At 43.3% G+C, this 21,960-nt stretch overlaps 1 long non-coding RNA gene across 8 annotated transcripts; it reads right to left on the bottom strand.

Moving 5' to 3' along the window:
• Positions 1-288: 288 nt before the first annotated feature.
• LOC308477731 lies at positions 289-21,679 on the bottom strand. Of its 8 annotated transcripts, XR_013986684.1 has the most exons (6): positions 20,180-20,829; positions 19,058-19,244; positions 18,596-18,749; positions 16,413-16,505; positions 4,458-4,545; positions 289-1,216 (listed from the first exon to the last, which is right to left on the bottom strand). It is a non-coding gene; the product is annotated as an uncharacterized lncRNA (long non-coding RNA). The 8 variants fall into 8 exon arrangements; XR_013986681.1 differs by lacking the exons at positions 19,058-19,244; positions 20,180-20,829 and adding an exon at positions 21,533-21,679; XR_013986682.1 differs by lacking the exons at positions 19,058-19,244; positions 20,180-20,829 and adding an exon at positions 21,533-21,679 and having other exon boundaries at positions 18,596-18,716.
• Positions 21,680-21,960: the final 281 nt, after the last annotated feature.

Below are 21,960 nucleotides of genomic sequence, written 5' to 3'. Positions count from 1 at the left end.
ATCCAGCCCTCTTAAAGCCAAAGGCCACATTTCCAACATACTACAGATGTGTCTTAAGGTTGTTTTAACATGCTTTTTCAAAAATGATCCCGAAAGGATTTTTTCTTAAAGAAACTATAAATGCCACCTATTGTTTTCTTCTTTTTTCTGAAGATTGAGCAATCCCCCTCTCCTTTGGAAGTGAACACAGTGGTATATCTGTTATCAGAACTTTCATGCCAATCTTCTTATCAGCAGCAACTTTTCCCACGACGTGGGGGAGAGGGTTATGAGACCAAATCCTGGAAAATATGCAGGGTGTAATATACTTTTCTAATGTGTTGGCCAGAAGAAAAATGCACAAATGAGTGAAACTGCTGATTTTAATTGAGCAGAATTAATTAATACATAGCACCTAGAAGGAACAGGATACTCCAAGGTTACTGATCCTCCTCCTACAGATTGAGTTGAGAAGAATAGAGGTTGAATGGCAGGTTGCTTCCAGAAAGTAAGGCTCATGTAGGTACAGTTTGTATATTCAGTAAGCCAAGCCTCCTTCAGGATATAACAGGTGTGGAGAAGCTTTAGCCTTCCAGAATTGCTGAACTACAACACCCATCATCTCTGGCCATTGGCTATGCTTGCTGGGGCAGATAGGAGTTGTGGTTTGGCAGCATCTGGAAGGCCACACCTGGAACAGAGGGACCCTTTGAGTTACAGATTTTAATCTAAATTCTCACTGCTAATCTTGTCTGTTATATTAAACATTGATGCAGCTATATATTGACTGGATTAAAAAGGTGTGCCAAATAAAACCTGTGTTACCAGCCCATGATTGCCAACAGGTCTTAGTCCAGTGCTTTCCAGTCAGTGCTAAACCAACTACTTAATTTAGTATAATACAAAGGATATTGTCTAACATTCAGACCAAAGTATAAGAAATCTAACCTGTGAAATCCAGTTCCTGGAGATCAAATGTCATGAACGTAAGTGATTCTCATAGCAGATCTTGGACCAAGAAGAGGCAGGATTGACAACTTTCCCAAATACATGCTGCGCAAGATTTTATTTGGAAGTTCAACTTAGGTCAACAGCACTTACTTCTAGTATAAGTGTGCATTGGGTTTTAACTTTGCTCTTTTATAATCCTTGTTTGCAGCTAAAGTAGCATTTGGTTATGATGTACTTAATGTAACTTCCACCTCCACTGTTGTTCTTCCTCAGCTAACCAACCCACCTTAAAAAACCAAAAACAATCAAATAATCCATTCTAACGTTGGACTGTGTGATGACAACATTAGTTTAACCAATTGCATTTCCACTTCTCTTCATTAATTTTCATGTTTGAAACACATTTAGTGGGCTCAGTGAACGAGAGAGAAATTTAATCTGATGAGAAATCTGCTGGACCTTGATTTAAATCCCTGCCTAGTAAGAAACTTACTGTGTTAACTTAGACCAGAAGTGGGGAAACTTTGGCCCTTCGGATGTTGCTGAACTACAACTCCCATTGACCATGCTTGCTGGGGCTGATGGGAGTTGTAGTTCAGCAACATTTGGAGGGCCAAAGGTACCCCAAACCTGACTTTAGATCAGTGATGTGGAACCTTTGGCACTCCAGATGTTATTGGACTACATTTCTGCTATGAAACACTCCTAAATATATCCAGTTTTTGTTATGATAGCCTGCATCTCAGAAGGCCAGATTTTGGCCTGGAGAGGCCTCAAGGGAAACTCCATTGCAGAAAGCCAAACTCACATGTTCCAAAAGCAGCTGATGAATTTGTTGTCACTGTAAATCTCTGCTGTCCCTCCCTTCTCATTGGTCAATTTTAAAAAAAGCAAGAGAGCATTAGGCTCACTCCTTCTAGAAGTATTCAACCAAGATATAGGCACCTACATGTCATTCCTTCCACCCCACTCCCTGACAATTACTAACCAAGTAGTTTTCAGCAGCCTAAGGCTCTTGCAAGAAGAGCCCAAAAGATGTGTTAAGCCTTTCCCCCATCTCACCGGAACAGCAGAATAAGATACATTTCTAAAAGCCATTATGCAAAAAAATTAAACTCTTCCTGATTGGCACTCATTCACTGTCAGGAAGAGAGGATTTATGTCAAATATGAGAAAGCTTTGGCCTCAACTCTCTGCACAGGAACTCCTCTGTGTGGACTCCTCCACCATTCCTTCTCCTTTCTCTATTACTTACTGGTGCTGAAGAGGTTTTCTTACCTCCACCACACCAAGCCCCAGCCTTGCAGAACAAGGAAAGGTATTAAATTCCCCCCCCCCATCCCCAGTCAACCCATCAGTTGCAGAAGCCCTCCTTCCCCTCTCATCTGTTCAACTCCCATCAGGTCCCTCTTTCTGGGAGAGACCTGCTCTCTTTATTCCCCTTGCCGTGCCCATGCTCCAAACACAATTGCTTTCTTCTTATTCTTGCCCTAAAACCATCCCCAAAATCCCACAAAGTCACTACCCAATCCTCCCTGACAACCTCCTATTCTCTCTCTACAAAACAAGCAGCAATACTCAACACCCATTTCCCTCTCCTGGCACCACTTTCAACCCTTTAGCCAAATCTCTCCCCACCTCAGCCTTGTCTGGGCTCATCCAATTCCCCCTTTCCCATAGGAATGCTTCTAAAAATAACTCTTGCACTAGTTTTAACTCTCCTAAACTCAGACTAGCATTAGTGTGCTGTCTATTGATTTTGTTCTATATTTTTAGTAAATGTGCTAATTCCCTTTTCAGGCAATGAGCTAATTTGGACCTAATAAAATTTACTTTTGATTTATCTCTGTTGTCTGTGTTAACTATTGGGGTGCCAAATTCTGGAGTGTGTCCAGGTCTCAGCATCAAAAGATCCCTAGACTTGAGTGTTAGAATACATGTGAGAATTTTATCCCACACACACAAAAAAAGGCTCAGTCAGTAAAACATGAGTCTTGATCTCAGGGTTGTGCGTTCAAGCCCCACGTTGAGCAAAGATTCCTGCACTGCATGGGGTTGGACTAGATGACCCTTGTGGTCCCTTCTGACTCTACAATTCTATGATTCCAATTGCAGGCCTGCATGCAAACTGCAGACTTCCTAACAGTGCCCATCATCTCTGACCTTAGTTCATATGGTTGGGGCTAATGGGAGTTGAAATCCAATAACATCTTGAGGGCCACAAGTCCCCCACCTCTGACACATATAGAGCTCTCATCCACTTGCTTTCCATCTGCAACTAATAAAAATAATAATGATCTACCTGCATACGAAAATATAGCTAATACTAATCATATACATATGATTAAATGTTGTTTTGCAGATTATTTGTGACAACCCTATCATGAACATTCTGCTGTATGTGATCCAAGAGAAATATATTAGGCTTCCCTCCACCTTGACTTATTTGATTTTTATATTAAAATATTTGAAATGCAGCAAATATGTTGGGTTCAACCTCCCAATTAAAAGTTAAACCCTTGCCCAAGGGGTTCACAATGCACATAGGCAGGATTGATCTGTAGATGGGCTAATTCCCTTTGATTTATAATCATATGATATTATATATTACCATAGCATCTTCCAGCTGAGGAGTTGAGTGCACTGTGTTGATGTCAGCAAATTAAGCCCTAGAATGCCCTGAAGGCAGGTAATCATCACTCCTGTTTTACAGGTGAGGAAACCAAGGCTGACATTTTCAGAAGCAGCTGCTGATCTCCAGCTCTTAGCAATGCATCCATTACTTTACTTCAAACTGGTACCTAGATCAGAGGTTGGGAAACACTGGTTCCCCCAACTCCCATCAGTCCCAGCCAATATAGCTAATAGTCAAGGATGATGGGATTTGCAATCCTGCAACATCTGGAGGTCCACAGGTTCCCACCTCAGATCTAGAGTTTATTGAAGAATCAAGCACAAGCCATATCCTTTTTGGTATCGATATATGGACCTCTTTAAAATCTTCCTGTACTCTGCTTAGCTAGGATCATAATGGCCATCAAGGGTAGGAAAACTTTCCAACCTTTCCATGCTCCCTCAAAGATCTCACAAGCCCCAAATGGTACAAAGTCTAGCCTTGCTTCTATGCTGGGATGGGGATTATGTGGCCCTCTAGATGTTGTTTGACTACCACTCCCACCATCCCAGACCATTGGCCATATGGCTGGGGCTGATGAGAGTTGGAGTCCAATAACTTCAAGAGGACCACAGGTTCCTAACTCTGGGTTTGGTCAGTTCTAAGTCTGGACATTGTGCTGCTGATCTACTCTTTGTCCCAGGATTGCTTGACTGACAAATTCTGGCAAGGGCCATACCACTAGGATCCATGGAAAAGGCATCCTCTGAATTGTGAGGCTCTATCCAAGATGGATCAGAAACAAGCAAAAAGAATCATGCCAGTGGCATCTGTTTGCCAGGCAGTGGCACAGACAATTGAACCAATCACAGTGAAATTTCTAAGTTTAGAGGAAGTCAGGCTATATACTCACCTGCTAGCCAGAGAGATAGATGTTGTCATTCAGGTTCAGTGTGCCCATATGTTCTAGTTTGGGGTCCAATAATGTATACCTATACCTGCTTAGAGGCAAAGAATATAGAACATTATTTGAAGGCCTCATTCTTTTGAAGCAGTTGTTGTAGCAGTCACTTCAACTACACTATTTGAGGTGCAGAAGGTTAGACTAAATTGTTGATGATGTTGAGTGTATCACATGGAGCAGGAAGAGTAAAGGTACGTTATGCCAAAGGAGCACAAAGAATAGTTTGGATCTTAGAACAATCCAGCAACATGACCTTGAAGAGCTGAAACTTCCAAAGATACAATATATATTTTCTAAATGGCAGTGGTAGGGAGATTAGTAATATTATTTCTTCAGTTGCAACCAAGTGAGTTAGCTTTCTTTTTACAGTGAAACAAGTTACTAATTCACAATTTCTTAACTAGGTCATGATCCCAGTTGGGGATTTCTTGAAAATATATCCCCTCTGTGTGTGGGTTTGTGCTTTTTCAAAAGCCTGCCTGCCTAAGAAGACTTGGTAAAACAAATAAATGCATGTAGGGACGTGTCTGTTAGCAATGCACAAACTGTGACATTATCCATTGAAGTTTGCTCTCTTGCTGATCAGGTGGTCTGCAGGTAACAATTCTGCTCTATTGCTACAGCCCACACCTGGATGTTTTCCCCACCAACACATCACAAAGCACCCCAAGCAAGGCTGACAAGATGGCACAACTTGACACACTGACAAGATATGCAGAGCTCTGGAAACAGAAATAATTTGTAGAGGAATGCAATCTATGCGTGTATATTACCATGGGAAAGTCCCAATTATTTCGGAGACTACTCATCTGTTTTTCCTTATGGACACAATCACTTAAACAAGCTGGTCCTTTCACTGAAGCTCCTCTGTTCAAACCAGCCTGAAGTGGTGTGCATGAATCTCATGACCGACTGCCTGCAATGAGTCTACAAGTGGCTCCCACTCGAAACTGGACAGGCAACAAGGGTGATGCAACTGTGGAACAGCCAGATTGACTTTCCTGATCTCACCCAGCCCAGCTATTTGATTCCTAATATGCAGTCCCATCCTATGCATATTCCACAGCCCTAGCCAGGGTGAGGTAGTGATTAGAGCACCAGACTAGGACTGGAGAGACCCAGATTCAAATCTCCACTTTACAACTGAGCTCTCACTAGGTGACCTTTGGCCAGTCACACTCTCTCAGACTAAACTTCCCAGGATGCAGGTGGTGCTGTGTTCTAAACCACTGAGCCTCTTGGGCTAGCCAAATGGAAGGTGGGCAGTTTGAATCTCTGCAACGGTGTGAGCTCCCATTGCTCTGTTCCAGCTCCTGCCAACCTAGCAGTTCAAAAGCACGCCAGTGCATGTAGATAAATATGTACCACTGTGGCGGGGAGGTAAACAGTGTTTTTGTGCACTCTGGCTTCTGTCACGGTGTTCTGTTGTGCCAGAAGTGGTTTAGTCATGTTGGCCACATGACCCAGAAAGCTGTCTGTGGACAAACACCAGCTCCCTTAGTCTGAAAAGCAAGATGAGTGCCACTCCCCATAGCCCCGTTTGACTGGACTTAACCATCCAGGGGTCCTTTACCTTTAGAGGAATTAAAGAAGCCTTCATTCCCAGGAGTCAAAGATGGAGCAACTTGCTCCAGGGTCAGTGTGAGCATCATGTGGATGCAAACTCATTATTGACCCCCCCCCAATTATTCCATTTTACCTTCACAACACCTCTATGGTAAAAGGTAAAGGGTATTAATGTATGTGACCTTGAGCTCCTTGAAGGTTAGATGGAATATGTAGTAAATAAGGAGTATGCCATTAATGAATGTCTACTTTGAAGTCCCAGTACAAAGGGCTTATTACAAAGCAAGTAGACAGGATTGCAGCTTTAATGCAGGAGTAGAAAGGAGGCTAGCAGCACAATCCCACACATGCCTGTTCAAAAGTAAGCCACTGTGAGTTCAGTGGGGCTTACTCCCAGGAAGCAGGAAATAAGATTGAGGCCTAAGAATGGCTCCTTCAATGTTAAGACTCAGGAAAGTTTGCATTAATGTCACTCTGTTTCAAACTGGCTTCTAAGCAAAGACATAATTTATTTCCAAACTAGGGACCCTTCAGCCACAGGATGGGCTTGAACAACTTCCAGCTTCCAGATATGTGGGCATATCTTCCTTTTCATCCCTACTCATGTCTCCATTTCCTTCTTACTGAGGAGAGAGTGTGTGTTTGAAGGGGGAAAGTTTAAAGGGAGATTTTTTAAAATGTACAGTATTTTGACTTTAAACAGATTTGCAATGAAGATATTTTGGTTAGCCATATAAATAAAGGCAGTGACAGGGTATAATGGCCCAATGAGTGAAATAAAATAATATTTAAAAATATTTTTTATTTATATTTACACAAGTGTAATGAGAGCAAATTGGTATGTGGGAGGGTTAATAATAATAATAATAATAATAATAATAATAATAAAGGGCTAGTGCAGCCTTAACTACATGTGCCCTCCACATGTTTTGGACTACAAATGCCATCAACCTCAGCCAGCACAGGCTGGTGGGAGTTGTGATCCAAAACACCTGGAGAGCACTAGGTTGGTTAGGGCTGGGATAGTAGAAAACAGCAGAAAAGTGGACTAATGAAAAAGAAGAAGACTGGACGAAGGCATACCGTACATTAGCAAGGATGGTTCACTTGCAGCCCAGTCCTATGCATACAGCTGCTGCCTTAGCACAATAATGTTGATCACTGCCCCATTAAATCTGGGATCCACTTCCTTTATCAAGCCTGTCAGATAGGAAGAATTTGAAGGGCCTGCTAGAAGCTCTTTGTTTCTCGCATGCAAGGGACCATCACCACCATGTGTTTCCTCTGGATTCTTATACAAACACTAAGGTTTTACAGGAGGTTATGAAAAGGAGGAAGTGTGGAAATAACCTAACAAAGCAATTGCATTTCCTAGAGTCTGTGCTCAAGTAGCTCTTCGACTTTAGCTCATAAAGACTGAGCTGTTTCCTGCCCTGGCTGGAAAGGAACAAATGAGCAAAGGCAGGCAAGTGGGTGTTTGTTGTACACATTTAAGTGCAATGGTTGCCAGTGCATCTGACAAGAATTAAGTCATAATGTCAAGCGATAGCAGGGTAAGCATCCCAACCAAGGTACTATCCAGAGGCACAGCCAATGGACATGCTGGATTAGATCCTTGTGTATCAACTTCAGAAAAGCTTGGAAGTAGCAAGGGTTGCCTGAGGTGTAGCAACAAACGGTGCTCCCCTTTATGTCAATGTGCAAAGGCAGATCACCTGAGGCAGGTAAATCTCACAAGCCCTGTTTCCCTGCACCCCAGTACTTTCATCTAGAAGTGATGGACCATCCTTCCTGCTAAACATGAGCAAGGATTTGGTGTTAAGTGATGAAAGACCAGAACATGATGCACACAGTGGTCAAGCGCGTTGGGTTTCAGTGTAGAGAACTCCGATTCAACTGTGTGTTTTGCCTTTATGATCTCTTTAGACAAGCTACTGTCTCTCAACCTGAGCTTACCTCAGTTGTTGGTGTGATGGCAACTGCTAGCTCATTTTAACAGCTAAAAACACTATAGAAATTATTATTCAGAATAAGGGAGAGCCAAGGGAGAACCACAAGCAAACAGATGCACATGCACACACAAAGCTTGGCTGGCTGCCTCTTAAGAGTGTTTGTGTGTCTGTGCATAAAGTACCCAAGAATCTACAGGTATGCAAACCCAAAGTTTCCACTGACTGGACACAAAAGTTTTTGAGTCCCGCCTGGACACTGTTGCTGATGGCTGTGTCCAGGAAATTTCAGACATAAGGCATGAAGGGGTAAAGTTATATCAGTCACATAGGGCTGACAACTGTGATGCGAATGTACCCACACCTGCCCTAATCTACTGTCCTTGTGTACTGCCTTCCAGCCCAACAGCCCTATTTTCATGTGTTACTGCAGAGGAGGGTGTTTTGGTATCCCCAGAAGGAAGCTTGGCAACTAGAACTGAAGTGCCAAGAGCAACACAGAAAAGTAGGTTCTTGGGACCCTCAACCAGAGCAATTCATCTGGGATCCATAGCACCCAGTTATAATGGGGTGGGAAAAGGCTCATGTGACTGGATGGAGAGGTATGGCAAGTTTAATGCGGACTGTGGGCCGCCAACCCTAGACCCATTGTGTGTGTGTGTGTGTGTGTGTGTGTGTGTGTGTAAGTGCATGGTATTCCTGTGGGGAAGATATTAATAGTGGGACTCATTTTGTGAACTGGACAAAGCATAGCATAGAAATCTCTTCACGTGGAAGAGTAAGCTTATGTTACTTACACTTAAGCAAGCACAAGGCCAGACCGGACAAGGAGCAGACTATTCCATTGAGTGCTGGGTCAACCAGTTCTTTAGCCATACCATTCAAGTGAGTCACCAGGTGGAACTAACATTTGGCATAGTACTTGGGCTGTGGTGAGTCAGCACACACTGCAAAGAATCAGTCCCTCCAGTTCATAAGCCTGCAAGTAGAAATCATGCCACACCAACCAGCAAAAGAACCCTATGTATTGTTGCCTGATTTGCTCCCCCCCCCCAATCAATTTAGATTATTAGGTTACCATTTATAGCACCATAACTTTCAATGTGTGCACATGCATTCAAATTTATGGTGAGGAATACCATTCAAATTCTAACCATACCAAATGTATTCCTGAGTCTGTCTAGCCATGTGAGTATTTTTTATTCATAAGAACTATACCTAGTTTAATAGCATAAATGCATTGTTTGGAGAATGCTGCCCATCTTTGTTTTGCCAATGAGGACTTTTCAGTAAACATGCATAGGATTGTACTGTAAGAGACTCAATAGACAGTGAATGGCTCTATTGTTTCCATTGTGTCATCATTGGGGAGATCTTGTATATCGTCTGGATTTCCAGCAAAAGGAAAGGGGGGGGGGTTACAATCTGGGACTGCTTAAGAATTGCAGCCTTCCTTCTCAGAGGTATGTTGAAGACTGTTGTCCCTGTCTTGGGTAGCTTCTGTGTCAGATTATTGTCCTGTCCTGGAGGCATGCTGTTTGGTCTATTTGAAAACTCTTGGCTGGTACAGAATATGGTTACACTGAACCTGATCTCTAACGTCTGCACTGGCTTTCAGGTTGCTTTGCAGGTGCAATTCATTATTAAATAAAAGGCAGCCAACAATTGGTTGAAAAGCGGCACACAAAAGGAGGTAATAAATGAAAAGCGGTTGAGGCGGGTATTCAGTGGCATTCTGCTGAGTTCAATGCTGGGTCTGGCACTGTTCAATATTTTCATCAACGATTTGGATGAAAGGAAAGATGAGAAACCTATAAAATTCACAGGTGATCTAAAACTGGGGAAGATTGCAACACTAGAGAAAGGGCTAAAATGTTAAAGGGAACCCAGTAGATAGCAACAACATGAAATTCAACAGACAACTGTAAAATATGAACTAAGGAAAGGAGAAGCAAATATAAGATTTTGAAACCATTTGCTATGCAACACTATCTGAGAGAGGCTATAGTTCTGATGGAGAGAGCCAAGACTCGAGTTCCTGTTTGCCTTGTTTACCACCTGCAGCTACAGGAGCAACTGTTTTTCCAAATAAAATGATGACACTGTCTTGGTAGAAGGGGGGTGGGGAGTGACGCGGGTGGCGCTGTGGTCTAAACCACTGAGCCTCTTGGGCTTGCCAATCAGAAGGTCGGCAGTTCGAATCCCCGTGACGGGGTAAGCTCCGGTTGCTCGGTCCCAGCTCCTGCCAACCTAGCAGTTCAAAAGCACATCAAAGTGCAAGTAGATAAATAGGTATCGCACCAGCGGGAAGGTAAATGGCATTTCTGTGCACTGCTCTGGTTTCACCAGAAGCAGCTTAGTCATGCTGGCCACGGGACCAGGAAAAATTGTCTGCGGACAAATGCCAGCTCCCTCAGCCTGTAAAGCGAGATGAGCACCGCAACCCCAGAGTCGTCTGCAACTGGACTTAACTGTCAGGGGTCCTTTGCCTTTACCTTTTTACAACAGCCTTGCTGAGGCTAAGTAGGTCTGGGTCTGGATGGGAGCCCTTATGGGGACCTTCCTGAATACCACCCTGAGTTCCATCATGGAGGAAAAGTGGGATATAAATGTTAAACAGACAAACACACGTTGAAGTGTTGAAAGTGATTCAGAGGAGAACTATGCACACTGTATTTTGCCCAAATAAAAGGTGAGAGGTTGGAGACTGTGCTGACAGTTTCAAAGTATGGGTCTTTTTTAATGATTAAAGGTAGGACAAGAATCTGTGGGTTTAGATTAAATATTGGGGGGAGGACGTGTTTAATTATAAGAGCAGCTCACCAATTAAAGCTTTATTGGAGATTTTCAAGAAGTTGGACAGAACTCTCAGTTGAAGATGCTTGAGTGTATGTTATTATATTACAGGACTCTGTTTACAAGTGTATGAGAAGGACGGTGAGCATTGCTGACCTAATAAATTACTTCTTGATTCTATTATGTTGATCCAGCTTCTGGCCAATCTGTCCTGCCCACCCCTCTTATCTTTTCTATGCTTCCTGTTCTCTGTTCTTGCAAAAGTGGTGGTAAACAGTTGCTGCCAGGATGCCTACATTCCAGCAATGGGTGGAGAACTTTTTCAGCCTTCTGTTTTATTGTCACAGGACCGGCTACCCTTGCAGTCGGACAATAATGAGCTTGCATCCACATGATACTCACACTGACCCTGGAGCAAGTTGCCCCATCTTTGACTCCTGGGAATAAAGCCTTCTTTAATTCCTCTAAAGCTTTCTGAATGATTTCATAGGATAAAGACAAGCTGCTGGGGGAGAAAGAAACAAAAGTTCATTTGAACAACAAAGAGACACTCTTTTTGTGTCACAGAGAACCCCCAGGCTCAACCTCATCAGGATCTAAGCAGAGGGGAGGATACATCAGCCATGCATATTTTCAGGAAAGGAAAATGCATTTCCAAACATTTTATTTATTTAAAGCATTTTCACCCCACTTAGCCAAAAGGGTTCCCAGAGCGGCTTACTGTAATGAAACAATCTAGAAGACATGGCACGATTGGGAAAGTAGAGGGGAGAAAGCAAGCTTAGGCCACAGTTCTTAGAATTACAAAGTCCATACAGTGATCAGCTGGCATGAAACAGTCCATTCTTTCCATTCCATCAGGCTGAAGGACAGAGAGAGAGACACAGGCCTATTCAATTACCTGTGCTGCCTTTGGCCATCTAAGAGTAGCCATTCACCAGGCCCTCTGCTCTTCAGACTGATGAAACAGCTCGTGATTTTTGGTGTTGCTCTAAAGATGTGAGAGGCAGCTGATTTGGCCCACTTCTCTGACCATTGCCTATCCACCCACCCTGCTTTAATGGCCCTGTTTTCTTAGCCTTTGAGGGCCAGGAACAATTTAATGGAGCTTGCTGCTTTTTATTTTAGTCCTGTCAGCCGAGGCTGTTTCTTGCAGGAGGAGGATTGTGAATATTTAGCATTGGTTCACCATCTGAACATTTGTACTTCTAGTTTCCCCATAAACCTCAGAGTTTGTAATATTTCCATGTCTCACTCATTCTCAGAACAACCGTATGAGGTAGGTCACCAGCTGAAGAAATGAAACTTGGCAACAGTGCATTTCGACAAGCTATACTTTCTTTCTCATTCTCCCCCACTTAACTACAGTTCCTCCAAGAATCTTGGGAATTTTAGTTCTTGGCGTCAGAATCCTTGAAATGATAATACAAATACAATTCCTAGGTTTCTCTGGGAGCAGCCTTGATGGCCATTATGCTGTCTTAATTTCCATCCCAAAGTAGTTTACACTTGTAGTGCAATGTACCCCGAGCTGCCTAAAGTCATCCTGGTGAGTTTCTGGCTCAGGGAGGAGTTGCACCCACATTTCCCAGGGCCAAGCCTTTGTCTGCTGAACCACTTAAGAGGGCAGCCTTAAGCAGATGACCTTGATGAACTTCCTTCATGAGAGCCTCGCCAGAGCATCTAAATGCTGAGCAGCAAAAACACCCTGGCTAGTCCCTCCCACACTGAGAGAGCAAGCTGCTTCTTGTTGGCTTGCAGAACCCTTTGGCTATTATTTCCCATCTTCACCCGCCTTCTCACACTTTTGCAAGTTCTTTGCAAATGTGACCTTGGAGCACTTCCTTCCAGTCCCACTCTTGGCCGCCCTTGCACCTTAGGTGCAATCTTTCATACAGTCACACTTTTGGTTTTGCAGCACACCACTCAGCAGCTTGAAGGTGCGTGGCAGTTTCTTTGCCCTCGCAAGGACTGCACTCCCCTTCAGCAGGCAGGTTAATGCATCACAAGGAGAGGCAGCAGCAATCACTGGGCCCAGAACCCGGCAGTGTATTCTGATGATGTGACCCTGATCTGTGAAATCTAAAGAGTTGTAGGAATCTGCCTTGAACTGGCCAGGCTGCTGGTCCATCTAGTCCAGACTACTGTACTACTTTACAGAGAACAGTCCTCTATCTGAAGGCCTCTCTGAGTCCGGTTTAAAGACAGAGAACCATAAGAAGGAAGAACAGGGGCTTTGAAGTTGCACCTGGACAGTAAACTGAGCAGGCACACCTGCTCACAGTCTCTCTTCCTCTCCCCTCCCCCAATGAGCTGTATTGTATTTCCCGGCTAATTATTTCCAGATTTGTATCTACACATTTAAATCAACATATGAAAATGTTATGAAATTATTATTATTATGAGGAAATGTATCTGTTGCACCACTCAGAAGTAAATCTCATTGAGTTCATTGGGGCTCTCTGCCTTTCAGTGTGATTAGAACTGCAGGCTTAGGCTACCTGTGATCCAAACCACATTTACTTGGGAGTACGCTCCATTGAACGCAATGGGGGTAATTTTGGGTAAACATGCAAATGTTGCTTGGTAGGTACTTGTCTAGGCAGTTCATGTGATTTCATTTTGGTTTGTCCTTCATTTTCCCCATACTTGTCCATATACATTTGCTAGGCTTAAGGGCATCCCATTCTTCTTAAATAAGGCAATATATGTGCAATGCAGATGCATACTCTACCAAATATGCACTAGTTGTGATGCAGTGAGTAAATAAAAATCAAACGACATGTTTGCGTACGTATGTGCCCTTGAGACTTTTCTGTGACATTATAAAGTAGCAGGGACTTTGCAAAGTCAGAAACAACTCTGCCTTCCCTTAGCAGATAATTAACCGAATACATCTGCATGGAGACTATGGTGATAAGGGATACGTGTCTAAAATGACCTTATGTTTTTTAATGAAAAATGTCCTGATCATGAAGGGGAAATGGTGAGACAGTGACACTGCTGGGGGAGACAGTGAGAAACTTTTTCAGACATAAACAAAGTGGCATGCTGGAAAATTGTTATTGGTTAGTTTCTAACCCACAGGCAGACCACTAACTGGGGAAAGTTGTATGACAGGCTTCCTCAACCTTGGCCCTCCATATGTTTTGAGACTACAATTCCCATCATCCCTGACTACTGGTCCTGCTAGCTAGGGATCATGGGAGTTGTAGGCCAAAAACATCTGGAGGGCTGAGGTTGAGGAAGCCTGTTACATGATGAAGTGTGTACTTACTACACAATCCATTGGACACTTCCAGGTATGAATCACTTAAACCAGCCCACAGTCTGGACCTATCATTGGTCTGGCAAGAAAACCTTTCAATATTTAGTGTCAAAATCAGAAACAGATTTAGTCAGGTCATCTAGCCATTGGACTTGGCTGAATCTGGAAGAAGCAGACAGCACTGTCTATAGGCAATGGCAATAATCAAGCACAGAATTAACACCCATAATTCAAGGGGTATAAGTGCATGGATCTTCCTTGGATTGTGGACAAAGCTCTTGCTCTGTCATAAAGAAAGACTTGTGGTGTTCTGTAGAAATGTGGATGCATTGTGGCATCCTTTCCTGAAATACTTTTCAACATAGCTAACCCATCCCTCTTCCCCTTCTCATCTTGCATACCCATGTGTCATCATTATATTAATTCATGGGCTTTCTTCACTTTGCTTTGCTTTTCTCTTCCTCCAGCATGTCTCTTTCTTCCTCCTTTTAATCAACCAAATTTTACCTGCACAACCCAACCCTAGTCATATTTGCCTGGGAGAAAAGTCCATGGAACTTATTCCCAGGTACATATGCATAGAGTTACTGCCTTAATTTCCACCCAGCTTTTAGTGATGGCAAACATGACTCTGTGTATCCTGAGATATCTCCAATTATGACATGCACATTTTCAAAAATTAAAGGCATTGTCAATAATAATTTATATAGATTATAAGCTAGTCCCCCCACCAACACAATGATTGTAGCCAAGCAGTTTGCTGTGGCTAAGAATAGGTTTACGCATCTCTGATGGACAATGTTATAGATGCACCAATATAGGTATAGTTCACTTTCTAGCAAAGTCAGTGAAAAAACTTCCATTTCTTTCATGTCTTAATTGAGCAGGGATTTTGTGATATATCTGCATGGGCTCTTATTTGTTCCAAGCATTTCTTGTTGTGAAGCACAAGTACTTCAGAGTCCTCATGTACCAAAATAAAGTGGCAAGAGTCAGTCCATTTTAGATCATAAACAGACCCATTATTGGAGTGGAGGTTGTATTATGGTAGCAAGTCACTGATCAACATGTGATCAAATGTGTATATTCACAGGCTGTGGGCTCTATACATGCATGGCAGTCAGGAGTGAAGTCCGACATCTCACTCCTGATCTTCCCTCCACTTATTGAATCTACATTTTAAAAAGGCCTGGACAAGAACTGTGTTCTCTAAATTGAGCTACTTCTTGAAAAAGCAGGATATGAGCCAGTTTGGTGTAGTGGTTAGAGTGTTGGATTAAGACCTGGGAGACTGGGGTTCTAGTCCCCACCCAGCCACAAAGCTCACTCCGTGTTCCTTGGCCAATCACTGTCTCCCACCCTAACCTACATTGCAGGGTTGTCGTGAGGATAAAACAGGGGAGAGGGAGAACTGTCTGCATCACATTGAGCTCCACGGAGGAAAGGTGGGATATAAGTGCAAATAATAAGAACAAACAAATCAAAGACATTTTCACAGAATTTGAACACTGGGTTATGCTTTTTGTCACTCGTGACTGTGAGTCTCTGAAGGCGATACAAGGTTTTCTGTTTTTGTTGCAATACCTTGGCAACAAAAAATAATCAAGATCAAAGATCCATTGAGCTAGTATCAGACTTTCCCCCCTGCATTCTCCTCCGTGCTGCTTTCCCCAGCAGCATGACTCCATTCCTTTTGGGAAATTCCAAATTTCACAACCAAGGAACTAATCTTCTTTGGCCCGAGCTCTATAAATTATGCTGTTTGGCTCAGCATCCTATGATTGCATAACACAATCTGTTGCATTTGAACTATCATCCACCCCGCCCCCAATGAATTATTATATCCAAGTCCTGCACAATATACACTGCTGCTTTTTTCTCTCCACGGGATGCAGTTACTCTCAACTCCCCATCAGAACAGCTTTCTCCCTTCCCACTTTTCTCATGATAACGGGTGCTTCTTGCCATGAAGTAGGGAGACTATGACAGAGAGCAATGAGTAAGATCACTCCCGGGAGGCAATAGGCAACGCTCGTTCTGTTCAGTGCTTGGAATGCCTGCACGGGCTTTAATTACTATCACAAATATAATACTGATTCATCACAGCCAAACCCTACAACAGGAAGGGCTCTGCCAAGTAGGAATTAGGGCAAGACCAACAGTAAAGTGCTAATGCGAATGAACCACCATGTTGCACTGTTTGCAGTTCTGGGGTGCGGAATTCTTAAGTCCTTGAGTACAGGGCCTTTCCTGCAGTATATAACAGCTCTAGCTGCATTGATAAGTCAAAGTGTTCAAGCAGTGCTGCAACAGAGCCTTCCATACGTTTAACATCCGAATGCTTCACACCAACTGCACATGCTCAAGCCAGGTGAAGTAACAAGTGTCCAGCCATGCTTCAAACAGCTGCAACTGGGTCTGAGGGTTGAGGCATGCAAGAGACAGAATAGCTTTTAGAGGCTGCAGTTCAGTGTGTGTGTGTGTGTGTGCGAGAGAGAGAGAGCACTTCCAGGCTAGTCAGGACATCTGCCAATAAACATTAAATATATTGTCAGTTTGGCCATCCACTCAGAGGCATGCAGATTTATAAGAACAAACCCAAATAAAAAGCAGACTCTGATATACAAATGGGATCTAACAATTATCCAGATTAAATTAAGCCACTGCGGCCAATTAATTATTTCAGTGTTAAAAAAAGAAAGAAATCAAAGCCCTACAACTGCTTGCAGCACAATCTTGCATATGACTAGATGATAGCAATTCTCATTGAGTTCCATGGGACTATCTCCCAGATGTGCAGTTAAATTGCAACCTTAATCTAGCATGGCTGCTGTCCTGCCCACTCTTACTTTGGATGTAGGGATGGAGGAGAAATTCAGTCCAACCTACTTCCTCTTCCTGAAACAACATACAAATTGAAATATAGGTATACTTTGAAATTCACACTTCTTGGAATTTTCTGATATGGTTCTCTAACCAGATGTGTACAAACATGCATATATTAAGGGAAATGCTACATAAAATATGTAAGTGCAAATAGCATACAAAAATGCATTACGTATGGGGAAATCGCTCATCGAAATCTGTATATTACGCAAAATTGCGTACAAGAGTATATATATAGTTGGAGAGATGTGCACTAAAACACCCATGACGTTTGGTGAGGATATTTTTTAAAAGAAAAAAACCCCTGTAAACTGATGCAGAAAATTTGAGCTGAATTTAAGATTGGAGAATGAGAAACAGAGATAAACCCTCACAGATTCAACTATGAGGATTTAATCTGTTTGGTCTTCTTTTTATGGCCCAGAAGATTCCAAAGAGATCTGTCTCCCTCGCCCCCCGCAAACCTTGAATCCTCTTCTAATCACAACAGAAAACTCTCTCAATGACTTGTAACAAATTCTGCCAATACAACAGGGTTGATCTCACCCATTTCCTTTCATTTAGGTTTGTGGTGCTGTTGGAAAGCCAACCAGCTGCAGTTTCTTCCAATCTTTTTCTAACCATGCATACCAACACCACAACATTTCCTGTGCAGCAGAAGTTGTGGAGCACATCAGTTTGGGAAATTCTGCTTCAGTACAGAAGTTACTGTATCAAGAATAACTTCACATTTTTCAGAAAAACAGGGACCACCAGGGATAACAGAGCACTAAAAGAAATATTTTAAGGGCAGCAGCATAGATCTTTTGTCAGTTTTAAAAACGTTTTAAAATGTTGAATAAAAACCAACATCACACCAAAAATGAACTCAGGGCGTGGACTCAGCGCTGACTATGGACATTTTGTTGCATAAGGCAAAGGACAAGATTCATGACCCCAACCCACTCCATGTAAAAGAAACCATCCATTAAAACAATGGAATCTTACTTCAGTTTTGGCAGTGGGACAGCACACTCTCTTAGGTGGCTCAGGGCAGGTCACATGGCACATACCTCTCTGCCCTCAAAGATCTTCCCACCCACCATCATCTGTGGCCTGAGGCAGCTGCTTCACTCTGCCTAATGGTAGGGCCAGCATGAACTGTGAAACTATGAAACTTTTTCACCCCAGAGGTTGGAAGCGCTTCCATTGGACTTTATATTACAATAGCTTAAACTTCTAGCTCCCTGCTTTTAAGCTGAATTGTTTTATCCTGCTTTTGGTTTTCTTATATTAATTTTAACAGTGTTTTTCAGTGTGTTTTATTGCCATTTTGGGAAATTTTCTTTAGATTTATTTTACATAGAAAGGTAAATAAGCAAACAAACACATCCCCTCAACTCAAAAGTGGTAAGTGAAGATAATGGATCATGTTTTTCCATAATCCCATAATGGTTTTCTGATTGTCTCATGATGGAATGATCAGCATGCTACTTGAAGAGGCCAAGGCACTTCTGGCAGGGTAATTTGTCCCAAAGAACTGGGATGAGGGTTTTTAAGCTTTCCCAGTATCCCTGCTTCTCCCCCACAACTTCCCTGCTCCAAACTGCTTTTCTCCTAATGCAATTCCATACATGTTTTACCTTGCATCTGGAACCCCCCATGGGGGTGGGGGTGGGGAGACAGCTCAAAGAGAAGAGCACCTCCTTGCTCATTTTTCTCCAGCACAGATTGCCTCTTCCAAAAGTCTCATAGCAGTTGCTCCTATAGATGATGGACCAAAAAGGTCAAAACAGCCTATGGGCAGAAAAGCTAGTGTTACAGACAGCTGGAAAACAATGTTTTCAGCTGTTCTTATTTTTTATCTGCAAGCCGCCTTGAGTCCCTGTCCCGGGGCAGGGGGAGAGAAGGTATAAATAAATAATTCTAATAATAATATTCATGTTTACTGTGTCCAATAGAGCTTACCCAGGTAAGTATGTAGGACTACAGCCAAAGGCTGCTCCTACGTCATTACTGTGTTCAAGCTTTATACATTACACTATTTACGGTATTTGTCTTTTCCTCAGTATACTGAATACACAGCCACACCACCATCTACATACCTGCCATCCTGCCTAAGCTCACAGACACCTCTTATTATAAAAGGATACGCATTACAGGTCTGTGGCACATGGTGGATATATCATATTTTTGCATCCTGCAGTGGGGGCTCCTAATCCTTCTGCAGAGGCCTCCAGCAAAACCAAAGAAAGAGTTCAGCTGCCATTGTCCATAAAATGTTGGTCCTCCCTGTCAGTGTAAAAGATTGATTCTTTACCCAAGGAAGCAGCCATTGGAGCCAGCAGCTTCCTTTTGCATGTAGTCACACAGGCCACTGGCCGGTAGCAGCTATCAACCACCAGGGCTGGACACAAACTGGCACTGTAGCTTCAAAAGGCCCTGTAGCCTCTTAGTCATCCCCGTGAATCATTTCTGTCCCAGAAATGTGCCTTTATATGCTGCAAATGCCTGTTGAGGGAAAAACTGTTTCATGCCCAGGGAAAATACTGTGAGGGCAGTCATGTCACTCAGTTTGCATCAAAAAAATACTGGCTCATGCTGCAATGTCCATGAAGGAATCCATTAAACCATGTTCACCATTTCACAGACTCCTCTGAGTGGAGGAAGATGTTGTTTACAACGATGGTTCATTAAAGCAACAGAGCTGCCTCTCAGCTGAACTTGACCTGTCTCCTCACCCCCTAAAATTCAGTCACTGACCAAAGACACTCCCCGCTTCCTTACAGTTGTTCTTCACTCGTCTAAAAAACGTCCCTTTGGGAATAAAAAAGAAATGTGCACGTTTCAAAAACAAAGTGCTTTCTAGCACCCAAGTTTGACTCTCACATTTTAACACAGATTAAACTATTTTTAAAATATAAAAAGAGGTTAAAGGTTTTTTGGCCTGAGGGGAATGTTGGAGGGTAAACATCACTCCTTCCCTCCCTTCCTCCCCAGGGTGGTTGAGTTTAAACCAAAGCTTTACAAAAGACTTTAAAGATTTATAGATTGGGTTGTGGCTGGAGACGCCAGGGCTAGTTGCTGTCCAGATCCAAATAGCTGTGGTCAGGACTAATGCATGTGCTGCATGACCAGGGCCAGCACAAGAAATTATGTTGTCTGAGGCAAAGGGCAAAATGGCATCCCACATACAGAAGCCAGCCAAACTGACAGTTGAAACTTACTTCAATGCTGGTGGCAGAAAAGCACCTTCTACTGTAGCCGAGAGCAGCAGATTAACTTAGGGGGTGCAGGGCAGACTGTGTGGCACTTACAGCTGTGTCCCCCAACACTAGGCTGCCATTTCCCTTCACATGTCTTGTATGAGGTGACTGGCTGCTTCATTCTGCCTGATGGCATGGCCGGCTCTGCTCACAACAACGTCTTCTGTGAAATCTGCTCAATAAAGGGCAGAGTGGGAAAGCAGAAGTCGTAGTAGAGTTACTCTATATCTTTGGCCATCTTTGGGGGCTCCGGAAGGTCAAGATCAGGTTGCTCTGTCACTTTAAGAAACCACCCACTAAACCTGTATAAATAGCACCATCCTCCAATCAGATTAAAACGGAGTATGTGGGCCTAAAGATAAACTGCCAACACACCAATTCATGTGGGTAAGCATAATCCACATTAGAAGAAGACAAAGCAGAGCAGCCATTGCTTCGTGAACAGTACAGGCCTATTCAAATGTTATTTACACAAAATACACAATTATTATACTTCTGCACCGGCAGGACACCGCAGCTGCCTGTAAGATTCGACATTGCTTTATATATTTCTAAATGTGTGCCTTTTAAGCTGTAACCCTTGGGCACTCTTTCCTGACAAGGGGATGCTATGGTAGGAAGGAGATATAAACAAGGAGAAAGCTACTCACTAACAGACACACACACATAAACACACACACACACACAGAGAGAGAGAGCGCTTTTTGAGTCTCTATCCAAAGAGCTCCTTTAGGTGTGCCCAGTGGTTTGTGTGCTGGCAGTGTTCTGGACGAGGAAGTCAAAAGTTCTCTAAATTCTGACCATTGCTCTGAAAACCCACTTTTAGGCAGACTGATGACCTGCTTCCAAGTCACCCACAAGGCCCTGGTATACTACGCTGGAATGACTTTAAAAATAAATACAGCAAATGAAAATGATAAAAAGCACGACAGAACACAAAAGAAGTCTAATATCCAACACCACAAGGTTGGGACATCCGTTAATAAAATAATAGAATGCAAGGTCCAACTTTAATCCTGTGTGGCATACATACATACAGCTATGCCCCTCAAACTGCTGGCACCCAGTGAGAAACAAGAGGGTCCTAGATCCCCCAGCGGTTTCCCCTTCAGCTCTCTCCTACCTGCAGCTGGGCCTGCTTGCGAATTTGCCCTTTTAAGAGCAAGCGTCACCACTGCAAAGGACAGGCTCCCATCCCTAATTATTAATAAAAGGGGACTTAGAGGCTGCCAAAACAATCCTCTCTCTGTCAAAATCCCAACGCACAAAAGGGCCTCCCACCCAGCCTGCCCTGGACCCCACCGACCGACCTACTTGGGTTAGCTCAGTGCAGGAGGAAAATTAATCCCTTTGCAGGCAGGAATCGATTGAGACAATGGAAGCGATGCTAGAGCAGTTTATGTCTGTATCATCCCCCTTGCCAGAGCTTTGTCCTTGTGCAGCCAGCTTAGCAGGGCTCCTCCTGGGAAATAACCCAGGGCCCCCCAATGGCCTTGCCCCGACCCATCCTAATGTGCCAGGGAGGCTGGGTGGCTGGGCCATGCGTGTGTACTTTCGTTTAAACAGAGGTTTCATGTTGACTTTACAGGCAGCACTTTAAAAAGATCCAGACCCTGAATGCTTGGGGTTCTGCAGGGTGAGATATAGCAGAGAGATGTTTGAAGGACAGGGGTGGGGGCAGCGCGGGGGGAAGAGGAGGACAACGTATCAAGACAGAAGCCTGCAAGCTAGTTGAATGCAGC

This window comes from Podarcis pityusensis (assembly GCF_964106645.2).
Source record: "Podarcis pityusensis genome assembly, chromosome: 5".
In the NCBI taxonomy this organism is placed as follows: domain Eukaryota; kingdom Metazoa; phylum Chordata; class Lepidosauria; order Squamata; family Lacertidae; genus Podarcis; species Podarcis pityusensis.
This window is presented reverse-complemented; position numbering and strand designations above follow the sequence as displayed.